This window comes from Acomys minous (genome assembly GCF_964271855.1).
Source record: "Acomys minous genome assembly, chromosome: 11".
Lineage (NCBI taxonomy): Eukaryota > Metazoa > Chordata > Mammalia > Rodentia > Muridae > Acomys > Acomys minous.
Genome location: NC_140492.1, coordinates 18,676,641 through 18,690,755, shown reverse-complemented (window position 1 = coordinate 18,690,755; position 14,115 = coordinate 18,676,641). Strand labels below are relative to the sequence as shown.

The 14,115-nt window shown below is 41.5% G+C and overlaps 1 long non-coding RNA gene across 1 annotated transcript in view; it reads left to right on the top strand.

The window, feature by feature from the left end:
* The first annotated feature begins 1,662 nt into the window (after positions 1 to 1,662).
* LOC311609025 overlaps positions 1,663 to 14,115 on the top strand; it is a 73,571-nt gene continuing 61,118 nt past the window's right edge. Inside the window, exon 1 of the long non-coding RNA XR_014783236.1 lies at positions 1,663 to 1,766. This is a non-coding gene — a long non-coding RNA (uncharacterized lncRNA). The remainder of the gene's footprint in view (positions 1,767 to 14,115) is intronic.

The following is a 14,115-nucleotide window of genomic DNA, read 5'->3' as shown; positions in this document are numbered from 1 at the left end:
TCTTTAACACTATGACTATTGTTCATATTGCTCTATTTTGTTATTCACTATTTGTGGCTTTCTCCTTTCACCATGCTAACCATTATTACTGCTGACCAACCTCTAGTACGACTGTTTCCAGGCCTTTCCAGTCTTGGAGAATAACTCTTTTTGGGTTGCTCAGTTACTTAATATTTGTCTCATATAAGGGGAATGCATGTTGTAGGGAACTATAGCCTCTTTAAACTACCTCAGATGTACCATTTCTTTAGGATCTCATAGTCATAATCAGCACCATTAGTAGTTATGTGCTGTACAATTACTAGAAAAACCAATGGCGATTTTAAATCCCCAGCCAATCCCACCTCTGGCAGTGCAGTTTGCTCAAGAGTAACTCTTTCTCTTGAAATGGGCTGGTTTTTTTCTTAACCCTGTCACCCTACACAACTTCCCCTTCTTCCTGGCCTCACACCTGACTCCCTGCCCAGGGACTGCAGACACTTGAAACTGAAAGTATGAAGTGCCACTCAGGGCCACATACATGCTCCTTTATTGGTGGTTAAGTCTCGGTGAGCCCCCATGGGCCCAGGTAGTTTTCTAGGTAGGTCTTCTTGTGGTGTCCCTGACCCTCTGACTCCCTCAATTCCTTCCCCTCAGTCTTCCACAAGACTCCCCGAGCTCTGCCTATTGTTTGACTGTGGGTCTCTGCATCTGTTTCCATCACCTGCTGGATGAAGCCTCTCAGAAGACAGTTATGCTAGACTCTTGTCTGCAAGCATAGTAAAATAATCATTAACAGTGCCAAGGGTTGGCTCTCTCCAATGAGGTGAGTCTCAAATTGGGCTGGTCATTAGTTGACCATTCCTTTGATCCTGCTCCATCTTTATCCCTGTACTACCTGTAGGCAGAATAAATTTTGGGTCAAAGATTTCGTGGATGGGTTGGTGTCCTCTTCCTTCCACTAGAAGTCCCAACTTGCTTCCAGAAGTTGCCTCTTCAGGCTCCATACCCCTGCTAGTAGAAGTCTCAGCTAGACTCTCAGAAGCCTTCCCTGTCCCAAAGATGCCCGCCCAATGATATCCATTCTCTCTCCAACTTTCCTCCTCCCGACTCCTCATCCTCACCCACTGTTCCCTCCCTATCTCTTTCTTACGCAGTTCCCTCTCTCCATCTATTTCAAATGTCTATTTTATTTCCTCTTCTGAGAAGCATTTTCCTTGGGCCCTCCTTACTTGGCATCTTTGGGTCTGTGGGTTGTAGCATGGCTATCCTGTAGCTTATGGCTAATACCACTTATAAGTCTTTCTGGGTGTGGGTTACCTCATTCAGGATGCGATTTTCTAGTTCTATCCATTTGCCTTTTCCTGGTGTCTTAAAACAGAATATTCATCTCTTTATCTCTTGCCATTTCCTCCATGTCATTAGTAATCATATTTCCCATCCTGCCTAACCTTAAACCTGGGCACCACTTTAAACTGGTCCTTTGGCTACTTCATTGTGTTCCTTTTACTACCTCTCCACATCACCCCTAAACGTTCCAGTCCCCCAACACAGGGTAGGAAAAAAAGGGTTAGAGGAGAAAGGGGCAGTTGATATATTAGATTTTCTGCTGATTAGGAAATGTTGAGTTCTTTGCATTGAGTTTGATCTTCATCATCATCAGGATATCTGCAAACCACCAATCCAGGAAACAGCAACAACAAGCAGGAGTATCAGCATCAGCAACAGCAGCAGGAGCAGCAGCAACTGGGGGAGCAGCAGTTGCTCCAGCACCTCTTGGGTATAATGTAAGAGAAATGTCTATGTGTAGCAGGTAGGAAATGATTGCCCAAGGATTTGAATGGTCCCAAAAAAGAACACTGATCTGGTATCTCAGACTACTATTCAGATCAATGGACTGAAGGATTTTAATTAACTTGTGACAAAGCTTGTGTGGGTATGGTGCTCTTCTTGTTCTTCCTGTGATATGAGTTTTATCTTTGCTGGTTAGTAGAATCTCAAGGGAAGTACAGTGAAGGCCATCTTGTGCCTTTTGTAGATCTGGCCTACCAGACAGAGGTTAGAGAAGCCTTGGCACTAAGACAGTCAATTTAAGGCCTTTAATTTCTCCTGATTTGAAGTGTGCAACTTGTTAAAGTGTTATGAGTTGAGATGTAATTTTTTTCAGCCTTTACAGTCACACCAACTGTCGAAACTCCAAGATGCTTGTAGAAAAGTCAGTCTTGCATGATTAGGAATGTTTTTACCTAGTAACTTGTGGTCACTGATTCATTAGCATTGTAGGTTCTTTAACCTAAACATAGAACATACTATTCATCTTTAGAACATGGTAGTGTTAGGTCTCACTCAATACCTGTGGCTCCTTCCAGACTTTTCACTCTGCCCCTACCCATAAACCTCTCTAATCCAGGGGCTGGCCTACTCCCCTTCTCCCAGCTTCTCTTTCCTGTATAATTCAGTCATTTTGGTAACACTTGGTCCCTTTGTTCTCTCTTGGCTCTTGGATTTCTCTTGGTCCATTCACCCCCATCTCTCCTCTCTCCCTTCCACCACCCCTCCTCTCATGGCCCAGTTCAGCCTGCGGGCCATGTACGTTCAGGACTATTCCAGATGTCTCTGGCTGTTCTCTCCTTTATATCTACGGTGAGCCTTCTCGGCCGTACTTAGGAGCAGGCAAGTGCTCATTCTTCATTCAGACAGGTGATGACCTTACTGTAGAATCACAGCAAGTCCAATGGTGGTAAACAATTTAGTACAACATAGCTTTATAATTTGTTGCTTTTATAGTGTTAGACTGTAAGATAAAAAAGTTAGACTGAGAATGTCTTGCTCTCCCCAATCCTATATCTTTGCTGATTTTTATGCCCTTTTCTTCCTTGTGGCTCAGTGCTTGAGTTCTTTTTAAGCCAATATTTGAAAGTGTCAAATAAAAGCACAGGCAGGCTGTGGTTGTTTTTCCCTAAGTGTAGAGTAGCACTCACAGATACTAATTCTGTAATCTTTTTAAATGAAACAGTTTTATGAATTCTAAACATATCTATATGTTTTCAAGATGGCTTTGAAAAATTCTTGTAATAGTAGTGCTCTGTGCAGACTGCAGCAATACCACAGATGTATCAACTGTTCATTCTCACCAAAACCCATTGAAGTTGTCATGGCAGAATTAAGGATTTTCTGTTCTCCTCATGTCGTTTTTAGTTTTCACATTTCTTCAGATTGTCAGTGTGTATATTCTTCCACATCCTTGACGCCTGAGATCGGCTGTAAGCTGTGGACGTTTGCCCACCCGGCTCAGCCTCCCTTAATTGAGCGCACTACACTAGTTACACTTGCTCCTAGGGACAGTGAAGAGGATGAGGCCTTTCTTACTGCTTAAAAATGTCTGCGTTCTACACGCTTCAACAGAAACCAAAAGAGGATGTGTGAGAATTTGGACTCGATAACTGACTCATGTACTTCTGGTTTGAGTACTACAAAGGGAAAGATTAAGAGTGGATCTGTGGTCAACGAAAAATTCACACCCTTCTTTAAAAGCGTGAAGGCCTTTACAATCCAGTATCAGGCCCAACTGGATTAAATATATGCGAGATGCAAAGGTTAAGGGCTCAGTGGAAAGCTTCAGAGAATACAATGTGGGTTAACATTCTCTTTGGAAAGATCAAGGAGAGGAAGAGCTATTAAAAGAACTGATAAGGGTGATACTCGAATAACAGAGTTGCGTATTGATGTGAAGGCTTTGCTAAAGAGAATTGCAGCATGCTGGTCAGGTTTTCCAGGAGGCAGTCTTTAAGATAGACAAAGCAAGCCGCAAGCCAAGTAGTTCAGGAAGTAACTAGAGTGCAGGTGAGAGAGTGGATTCAGCCTCAACATATAGGCTAGACAGTCTCAGTGCTTATGTTTTTAAAAAAATATTGTGAAGAGTATGCTAAACGTGATTTTTAAAAGACTTTTAAAATTTCTGGTCCGTAGAGGTTTTGCCTACATGTATGTCTGTGTGTGGGTGCCAGATCCCCTAGAACTGGTGTTGCATACAGTGTGGGCTGCCAGGTGAGTGCTGAGAATCAAACCTGGGTCCTCGGGAAGAGCAACCAGTGCTCTTAACTACTGAGCCATCTCTCCAGCCCTACTAAAGGTGATTTTGTAGCATGTGTTTAATTTGATTTTTTTCCCCAACTACTTGAAGCATACACCTTAGAATGGCTTAATGTGGACTGAGTGGTAAAAATTAACAAGTCATTTATACCAAAATTTATACAAAAATCTCCCAAGGTCTTGGACCCTAGAGCATGCTGTTCAGAGCAGAGATGAGGCTTGCCTTGCGGGAATATGATAACAGCTGTTTTCAAAGATTGCAACATGGCTCTTATTGCTTTTGTTCTTGGATTTTGCATTGTGAGCTAAGAGATATCTTAAAGAGGACTCCTTTTGGATCACAGTCATTATAAACTAAGTAGCTCTTCCATTAAGTACAGAATGAGGCCTGGAAAGGTAAGAAAAGGAGCGATTGCCATTGTTACTAGATAAAGGGCAACTGTGATTTGAAGTAGTTATTTCTTTTTACATCATAGGCCATTTTTCAGATTACTGATATATCTTACATTATTGAAAAGTTCTCTGAAAATCAGTGGAGATAAGTAATATGTATATGAGATAACAAAGATTATATTTTGGAGACAGGTGAAAAACAAAAAGATAACGGAAGACTCCATAACCAATGGTAGAGACTGTTACATCCCTTTCGATGGGCCCCTGATGGGTAAAAAAGATAATTTTTGAACACAATATTTTTGGACGCAGACACAATAATCTTCTGTGTATGTGCGTGTTTGTGTGGTTTTGTGTTTGTTTTCGAGACAGGCTTTCTCTGTATAGCTATCCTGAGCTCACGCTGTAGACCAGGTCGGCCTTGAACTGTCAGAGATCTGCTTGCCTCTGCCTCCCTGAGTGCTGAGATTACAGGCATGCACCACTAAGACATGGACTCCATGACAGCTCAGTGTAGTAATGCTGACGTATTAATTAACATAATCTATGGTATGTTGCAGTTAATTTACCAATATGGCCTAATGATGTTTATTATTAGGCCTGTAGTTATTGTTACAGCAGTATTTTCTAACCTGGTAGCAATCAATCAAAACACAGACACTTGTTACATTTTAAAATAGCCTTAGTTAACCTGGGGCAGGACAGAAATTAATCCCCTAAACTACTTCCCATAGTGGGGCAGGTATCCCATATGGCCATGCCATCTGCTTCTAATAACTTCTATCAAGTTACCTCCCATCCATAATCCCAAATATTTGCTAATTATCATCATCTGAGCCAAGTCTCCATCCATGCCAGCCATGTCCTTCTCCTCCACTTAACCCATGATGCAGCCTCCTTCTTCTCTCCTTTCCTCCCCTTCTGTCTCCTTCTTCTTTTCAAGATTCTCTCTGTCTCCCCAAGCCCGGGACCCTTAGCCATGCCTATCCCATTTGCCCTGCCCAGGTGTGAAGGCCTTTTATTGGTCAAACAGGTTAGGCTCTTAGGCAAGGTGGGTCACAGAGACAACAAGCAGTAGTTACCATCAAAATACATCAGACCAACCTCCAAAAATGGTAGATCGTTTTTTTGTTTTTTTTGTTTTTTGTTTTGGTTATTTTTGTTTGCTTGGTTTTTTTCTTTCTTTTTGTTTGTTTGCTTGTTTTTTCCTGGCAGGGATTTTCTGTGTAACAACAGCCCTGGCTGCTCTGGAACTCAGTTTGTAGACCAGTCTGAGACTCACAGTGATCCTCATGCCTCTGCCTCCTGAGTGCTGGGATTAAAGGTGTGTGCCACCATGCCCACCTGGTAGGTGGCAGATATTTTAAAGCAGGGCTGGTGAGATGGCTCAGCAATGAAAGCACTTGCCCAGCAAGCCAGAAGATTGGAGTTTGGATCCCCAAAACCTCCTAGAATTATTGTTTGGGTGTAGAGGCTTGCCTGTAATTCTAGCCTTGGAAGGCAGAGTGCTCTGGATTTCACTGAGAGACACTGATTCAAAAAGAATAAAGTGGTGTGTGATAGAGGAAGAGAGTGTCATGAGCCTCAAGCCTGCAGGTGCACATGGGGAATGTGCAGCTGCACACCTGAATGCACCCACAAATGTGACTGTGCACACCCATTTGCATATGAAAAGAAGGAAAGACCCCAGCTGCCCAGTAATCTTATTTTGAAAATACCGATGCTAAAATATAGAGGGATGAAGTCACTCATTTCAAGTTAACTGCCTGGTTATTAACAGACCCAGTACTGCAGTTTATATTAGCATATTCTTAGGTCAAGCTACTTTCTGGAGCCTTCTATTAATACGTATTAAGTTAAATTATTCTTTATGCTATTTAAACGCAATTATAACTACCAAATATTTGCAAATTTCAAAACCAGGGTATTTTTCTTGTATTTATGAATAAGTTTTCTAATTACCACAATGTTAATTTTCATGTTACAAAATAAATTTTTCTCTTTCCATCATTTATATTCCAGTAATTTCTCTCAATCACATTTCATTCTCACCTGGTCTCCAAAGGAGGAAGCCATTCAACCATTTCTCACTTTTTTTTTGTTTTTTGGGACAGGGTTTCTCTGTGTAGTCTTGGCTTCCTGAACTCACTTTGTAGACCAGGCTGTCCTGGAACTTGCAGAAGTCCACCTGCCTCTGCCTCACAAGGGCTGGAATTAAAGGTCTGCGCCACCACACCCACCTATAAAATGTGTAGCCCAGGCTGGCTTCGAACTCCTGCCTCTGCCTCCTTCAGCAAATCCTACCGGCGTGTGTCACCACAGTCAGCTAACTTACTTTAAAACCATTTCAAATCTAAAAGGTATTTAGTACAAGATTTACTTTAATAATATATTATTTTAATAACTACATTTCTTTTATTCTCTAAAACTACTTCTAGAACTTACTCTCTAGGAAAATAGTCTCTCTCTCTCTCTCTCTCTCTCTCTCTCTCTCTCTCTCTGTCTCTCTCTCTCTCTCTCTCTCTCTCTCTCTCTCTGCCTTTGTTTATTTCCCTTAATAGTTTTGTCTATTTTAGATCTTTTCTACATATTCAAATAAGCTTGTCACTTCTGTGAAATGGCCTTCTGGGTTCTTTATTGGGAAACCTTAAACCTGTAGATCAAATTAGAAACAAATGATATGTTAACCATGCGTAATCTTTAAACATGAGGAGATGATGTATTTCTTTATGAGGTGTTTTTTAAATTTCTGAGCAATATTTTGTAGTTCTCAGTGTTCCTTGTCTTTTGTGTTGCATTTCATATAGTTGATGCTAATGTAAATAAGAACTTAGTGTTTCTTTTCAATTTCTTACTATTGATTGCTAACATTTAGAAATATTCTCCCTTCCTCTTCCTCTCCCTCTCCCTCCCTCCGTCTCCCCCCCCCCCCATCTCTCTCTGTATGTTGGGTGATGGTGGGAACCCATGGCCTCATGCATGCTAGGTAAGTGCTATACCCCCAACACAGTGACTCTTCTTTTATATTAACTTAACTAAACTTACTTTTAGCATTAATACCATAGTTGCAGATTCTTTAGTATGTTAACATGGCTAATCATGCCTTCCGTCCGTGCGTAAAGAAGGATCTGTGTCTTCTTTCTCGGTCTGTTTGCTTAGGGTTTTTTTCTCTTGCCTTGATTAGAGACGGCTAGCACGGGTATCTGGGATGATTAATTTTGTGTCAATTTAACTGGGCCACCAGGAACCTAGATTAAACAATATTTGTGGGTGTATGTGTTTATGGATGAGATTAGCATTTGAATCAATGGGCTGACTACAGTTGGTTGGTCTTTTGAATGTGGGAGGGCATCTATTCCGTCAAGAGCTCAAACAGAACAAAAAGCTAAGGAAGGAAGAACTTCACCTCCCGCACCTGTTCCTCCCTTTTGTTCTGCCTGGCTGCTGGAGCTGGGACATCTTATCTCTTCTCTTGTACTGGAATTTACATAAGTTCAGTTTGTTCTCAACTTCAGACTCACACTTGCTTTCTTGGTCCTCCAGCCTACAAATGATGGGGATTTCCAGTTTTTATAATCCTATGCACCAATGCTTTGCTCTGTGTGTGTGTGTGTGTGTGTGTGTGTGTGTGTGTGTGTGTGTGTGTGTATTTATATCCTATCATACCCATTTCACTGGAGAATTGTTACTGATATGTAAGAAGAGTTGAGTTGAATTGAGCCTTTAGCATTTACTGTCTATAGCAGATTTTCATATATGCCTTTTCTCAGATTGAGGTAGCTTAACTCTGTCTATTTCTCTGAGGTAATATGAAACCTGCAAAAATAGTTGTCAGATTGCTATGATTATGGGTAATTAAAATAAATAAATAAATGTTAGTTTCTTCAGTTTATTTAATTTAGTTTTTTTTTTTTTTTTTACAATTTTCATTCTATGTGTGTACGCACATGAGCAAGTGCACACAGATACCTGTATGCAAGGATATCTGTGTGTGGGTCAAATAACAACTTGAGAGAGTTTGTTCTCTTCTTATGCTGTGTGGGTCACACAGAATTGAATTTAGGTTTTTAGCCATGACAGCATACACCTTTATCCACTGGTCCAGTTTCTTCCATTTTGGTGTAATTATAATGAAATTTCTATCAATTATAGTAACTGAGTCAATCTCAACCTGCTCTGCCTCAAAGAAAAAGGCTCACCTGACCCTGTAACTGAGCATCAGTCGCAGTAGGGTCAATTTCTTTTCATAGACTCTGTTCTTCTCCTTTGACCCACCATTGTCCTCGGATGGTGTGCTGGCTAGCTTTATGTCAACTTGACATAAGCTGGAGTCATTTTGGAAGAGGAAACCTCAATTGAGAACATGTCCTCACCCGATTAGCCTGTGGGCAAGTCTGTGGTGCATTTCCTTGGCTGATGATTGATGTGGAAGTGACTGCTCACTGAGGATGGTACCACCACTGGCCTGATAGTCTTCAGTGTTATAAGAAAGCAGACTGAGCAAGCCAGTAAGTAGCATTTCTACTTGACCTCTAGGTTATTGCCATGAGTTGGTGCCCTGACTTTCTTTGATAATGGATTATTGCCTGGAAATGTAAACAAAATAAACCCTTTCTCCCCAAGTTTCTTTTGGTCATGGTGTTGTTTATCACAGCAATAGAAAGCTAACGAACACAACCAGGCGTGGTGGTACAGGCCTTTAATCCCAGCACTGTGGAGGCAGAGGCAGGTAGATCTCTGTGAGTTCAAGGCTAGACTAGTCTACAAAGTGAGTCTAGGACAGCCAAGGATGTTACACAGAGAAACTCTGTCTCAAAAAAAAAAAAAAAAAAAGCAGCTAACTAAGATAGATAATGTCTACTTTTGTGGTAGCAACAGCAGCCTTATTCTTCATATCTTCTTAGCTGTGTTGAAAGTCTAAGCAAAAGTCTTGTTGATTCTCCTTGGCCTAAGTTACATATCCTGAAGTAAGTTGTTATGGTCTTGAAAGTTTGACAGGTTAATTGGGTAAATTCTTTGTGGCAAAGTCCTATCTGTAGACTCAGTAGATCCCCATGACTGTAAGCCCTGCTGAAGTTCCAGTAAGGGCACAGATCAGTAAGAGATGTCTTAGACCCTATAGAGATAATTGCTGTTTAACACAGATAATATTAGTAACAGTTACGGATGACAGAGGAAAGCAAGGCTGAGGGCTAAGAAGATTATCTTTAACTTCTGCCACACTGACTTTTAAAAACAGAGTTATTTAGGGCAGGGGGCATGGTTCAGTGGTTGCAGGTTTGCATTGCAGGAATGAGTCTCTGAGTTCAATTTCTATTACAAGAAATTGAGGAGGAATGGAGTAAGAAGGAAGCAGATAAGTTTGTCATGCTCATTGAAATATGAAAATGGGGATCCTTTGGTTAGAACTCTTATGGCCTGGAAGATGGTTCCACAGATAAAAGCACATGCCACCATGCCTGATGACTGAGTTCAATCCCTGGGATCTGCTAGTGGAAGGAGAGAAGTGACTTCTGCACGTTATTCTCTGATCTACACACACACACTCATACCCCACAGCATATGCACACACAAGTACACCCTCACTCAGGCACACACATACTAAATAAATAAATGTAATAATAAAGAAAAGGAATTCTAAGGTGGTGACAACAGAGAATCAGGTTGCATTACAGGGCCCTGTGTGCATACTCAGGAAGGCAGATCATTGTATGCATGCATGCTTGCATGCATGCAAGGTGGTTCCAGACCCACCCGTGTGGGCAGTAAGATAAGGCAAGTGAGGCAGAAGGTAACTAACTACTACCAGCCCCTCTCTACCCTTCCTCTCTTTCTTCTTCCTTCTTTCCATTCTTCCTTCCTTCCTCCTCTTCCTCCCCTTCCCCTCCCCCGTCCTCCTCCTTCTCCTCTTCTTCTTTCTTCGAATTAAATAGCTTTCCTGGAAAACGTGACCAATAATTATGCATTTATATTTTATTACCCAGAAGCAGTTCACATGCCAGCTTCTAGCTGTAACCTATCTGAGGAATATATTTTTCCCTCTGTGAATTTTGCTGTTCCAAAGAAAGTTAGACACCAAAAAGAAAAGGAGAGTCTGTTGTGCTGGAAATTAGCTGACTAGTATTTACTGTTTCATTTATCCAATGTTATGCAACAAAGCACCCCAAATGTGACTTACAATAATGACAACATTTAATTTGCCTATAAGTCTATATTTTGGCAGGGACCAGCAGTCTCCCCTGTGATGGTTCAGGCTGAAGGCTAAAACCATTTGAAGTCTTACTTAAGTACCTAAGGATTCATTTTGTCGAGTTGCCAGAGCCTCTACTGGGACAATAGCTGGGATGCCTCCAAGTGGCTCTTCTCTGTAGCTGTTTAGCTTCCCCACAAGATATTGGATGAATTTGGGAACTCTCATGTCATCACTAATGCTATAGTCAACATCGCACTGCAGTTCACAGACTTAGACCCAGCAGTCAATAAAAGAATGCTAATGTCTTACTGGAAGCAGAGCATGTGCGCTGCATGTCTTGACTTTGGCACATTTGGGATGTAATTTGTTGACCTGCTCATGTGCTGATGTTGGAACATAGTTACTTCATTCCTACCAATAGCAGTGTCCTTTCTATCCTTTGCTTTCCTTTCTTCCTATCATTCTTTTTATTATTAATTTTTGGGAGAGTATCAGTTGGTGTCATGCTTGACATCCTTATGCCACAGTCCTGGCTATCATTCTTTTAAAGAGGAAAAAAAAACCACCCCAAAATACCGGTTGCTTGTTTAAAATATCTCAGTACTTCCATTGTAGCTCAGATTCATTCAGACTTCTTTCTTGATGAAGTATCTGGACTTTGTGATTTTGTTTCAATCTTTCCTACCTTTTGTGTAGTTCTTTGTGTAATTGTTTCTCTTTGTTTCTTTCTTTTTTAAGACACTCGTGCTTTTTTTTTCTTTTCTTTCTTTTTCTTTTTCTTTTTTTTTTTTTTTGAGACAGGGTTTCTCTGTGTGTCCCTGGCTGTCCTGGAGGTCACTCTTTAGACCAGGCTGGCTTTGAACTCACAGAGATCTGCCTGCCTCTGCCTCCCGAGTGCTGGGATTAAAGGTGTGCATCACCACCACCCAGCAAGACACTCTTTCTTTAGCATATTGAACAGACTGGACTCTGATCATTCTTCACTTCTCAGATGGCCCTTAAATAATTGATCAGCTAGTATGTGATAGACCACTGTTATTTTTCCTTATTTGTTGTTTTATTTTTTCCTCTGAACCGAGAACCCATAGCTTCTGAAACCTTTCCAGTTCTAGCACTATTATAAATTTAATGCTTTCTTGGTGTTTCACCATAAGCTGATGTGTCGGAAACTATTATGCTTCTCGTTTAACTGATAGCAACTGAATCCCAAGATGCATAGATGGCACAATGCTCAGATTTTATAGCCAATGCTTTTCGTTACCGTGTTGACAAAAGAGGAGTGATGCATTAAGGTTGTCATAGTGCACCAGGAAAGAACTTCATAGATGCCAGGCCATTCAACAGGGATTTGAGTGATAGATAGTCTTTTTGAATGATGATAATGGGAGGAAGGCAGTGTAGGTGGTGAGAACAGTATGAATAAAATGAGAGTTGGGAAAGCACTGGTACATTCTGGTGGTGATGAGTAATGTAGAATAGGATGTGGAGGAGTCAGAACTGGAAAGGCAGGTTGCATCATTCGGTAGGTGATGAGAAGAGACGGTTTTTGTTTTGTTAAGAGGAGACTAGCTGTGCTTTAGGGAAATAAAGCTGCACAAGAGAATTAGCTATTCGTATTGGATATAACATATAAGTACTTACGGTCTTGTTTTATTTGTAAAATGAGCACACGGATAACTCTATGCTCATAGCTTTTTTTTTTTTTTTTTGTAAGCGTTAAACAATGTGATCCATGTGAAGATGATCTGTAAAGTTGGGTGCTATATAATTGCTGGGATTTTCAAAACAGGTTTCTTGCATAGTTCGGGATTAGGGATATTGTACAAGGAAGTGGGCAACCAGAGCAGCTGGGAAACAGCGGAGCCTGATAAGCAAGGCTCACAGCCTGAAACAGCGAGATAACTCAGTTCTAGGAAGACAGGCTGTGGTGTGCTCTCTCCTATGCAGATCCGAGCTTCAATGTTTGTTTGTTTTGGGTGTTTAACTTGAAGCGTAAGTGGAAGCCAGGAAACCAGAGAGGGGCCGTTAGTAGACAGAGCTAGGTGAGGGCAAGGTGCTAGTCAGCTAGAGGGAAAATGAACGCAGAGAGGTAGAATTTTGCTGGCAGAAAAGCATAAGCAGGGAGTTGTATATGGAAATCAGGAGTATGATAAACCGACAGTGCACATCTTTAGGCGTATGGAGGAAGTCAGGAGGTGGAAGGGAGAGCTAAACTAAGTGTAGGGACTACGAAAAGCCATGTGGGAGCCCACAACCGCACAACCCCAGTTAACAAATGGAGGCTTGGTAGAACATATGTGGGATGAGAGAAGACTGGGGAATACTAGAGGTTAAAGGATTAAGCTGGGGGCTGGAGAGATGACTCAGAGGTTAAAGAGCACTGGTTGCTCTTCCAAAGGCCCTGAGTTCAATTCCCAGCAACCACATGGTGGCTCACAACCACCTATAATGAGATCTTCTGGTGTGCAGATGTACGTGTAGGCAAAACATTGTATTCATAATAAATAAATATTTAAAAGATTAAGCTGGGATGGGATGGTAGAAAGGGGGTTGCGGTAGTAGATGGGAACTGGGAACTTTCCGCAGGCCAAAGTGAGGCCGTGGACTAGCAATAGTGGGGTGATCTCAGAGCTCCTAAGAATCTCAGAATCGCACCTGCAGGCTCATAACATCAGTGACCCTCACGGACTGAAAGCCTGAGACGCGCTGCGTGAAGGCCTGCCCTTGACCATTTTCTCTAATGCTTTCTAATTCTGGTTTTACTCCCTTCTCTCAGTTCTTGATGATCTCATCTAAGTCTTCAAATAAACATTCTAAGGGAGGAAACACCTTGCTTCTTTCACCATGGGTTCTTTCTATGTTTATACAATGTCTCCATTTTCAAGAAGCCTTCCGAGGCATCTTCTATGGGTTTCTAATGTGCAATGTATCTGTATTAGTTACCTGATAACACAACATAACCATGAGCAGAAAAAAGACTTTATTTCAGCTTATAGTGCTAGAGGGAAAGTCCCTAAGAGCAAGATAGGCATGGCAGCCGGTGGCCGAAGGCGGCAGCTGAGAGATCACACTACAAGTACATTGATGAAGCAGGGACTGCAGGAAGGAGGGCAAAGCTGCAAACTCTAGAAGCCGACTGCACAAGTCCACTCTGTCTCACCAAGTGTTTAAATAACGGAGCCATGGGAGAAATTTCTCACCATGACCTCACATCTTTGAAACTTTTCTTTCCTCTTCATCTCAGTGTGGCATCTGAGAACCTTGAGACCCTGAGTTAAAATTTCGTTGTTTATCTTTTTCTCTGAAATTGACCTTTACATGCTAAATCATATCATCTCTATTGGCTTTGTCTTTAAATGCCCTTTGTATTTCTGTTACTTAACAAGCAGCAATGGACAAGTAGTTAGACAGATTGATAGAAATACAAGGTGGCCGCGCGCGCATGCGCGCGCGCGCAC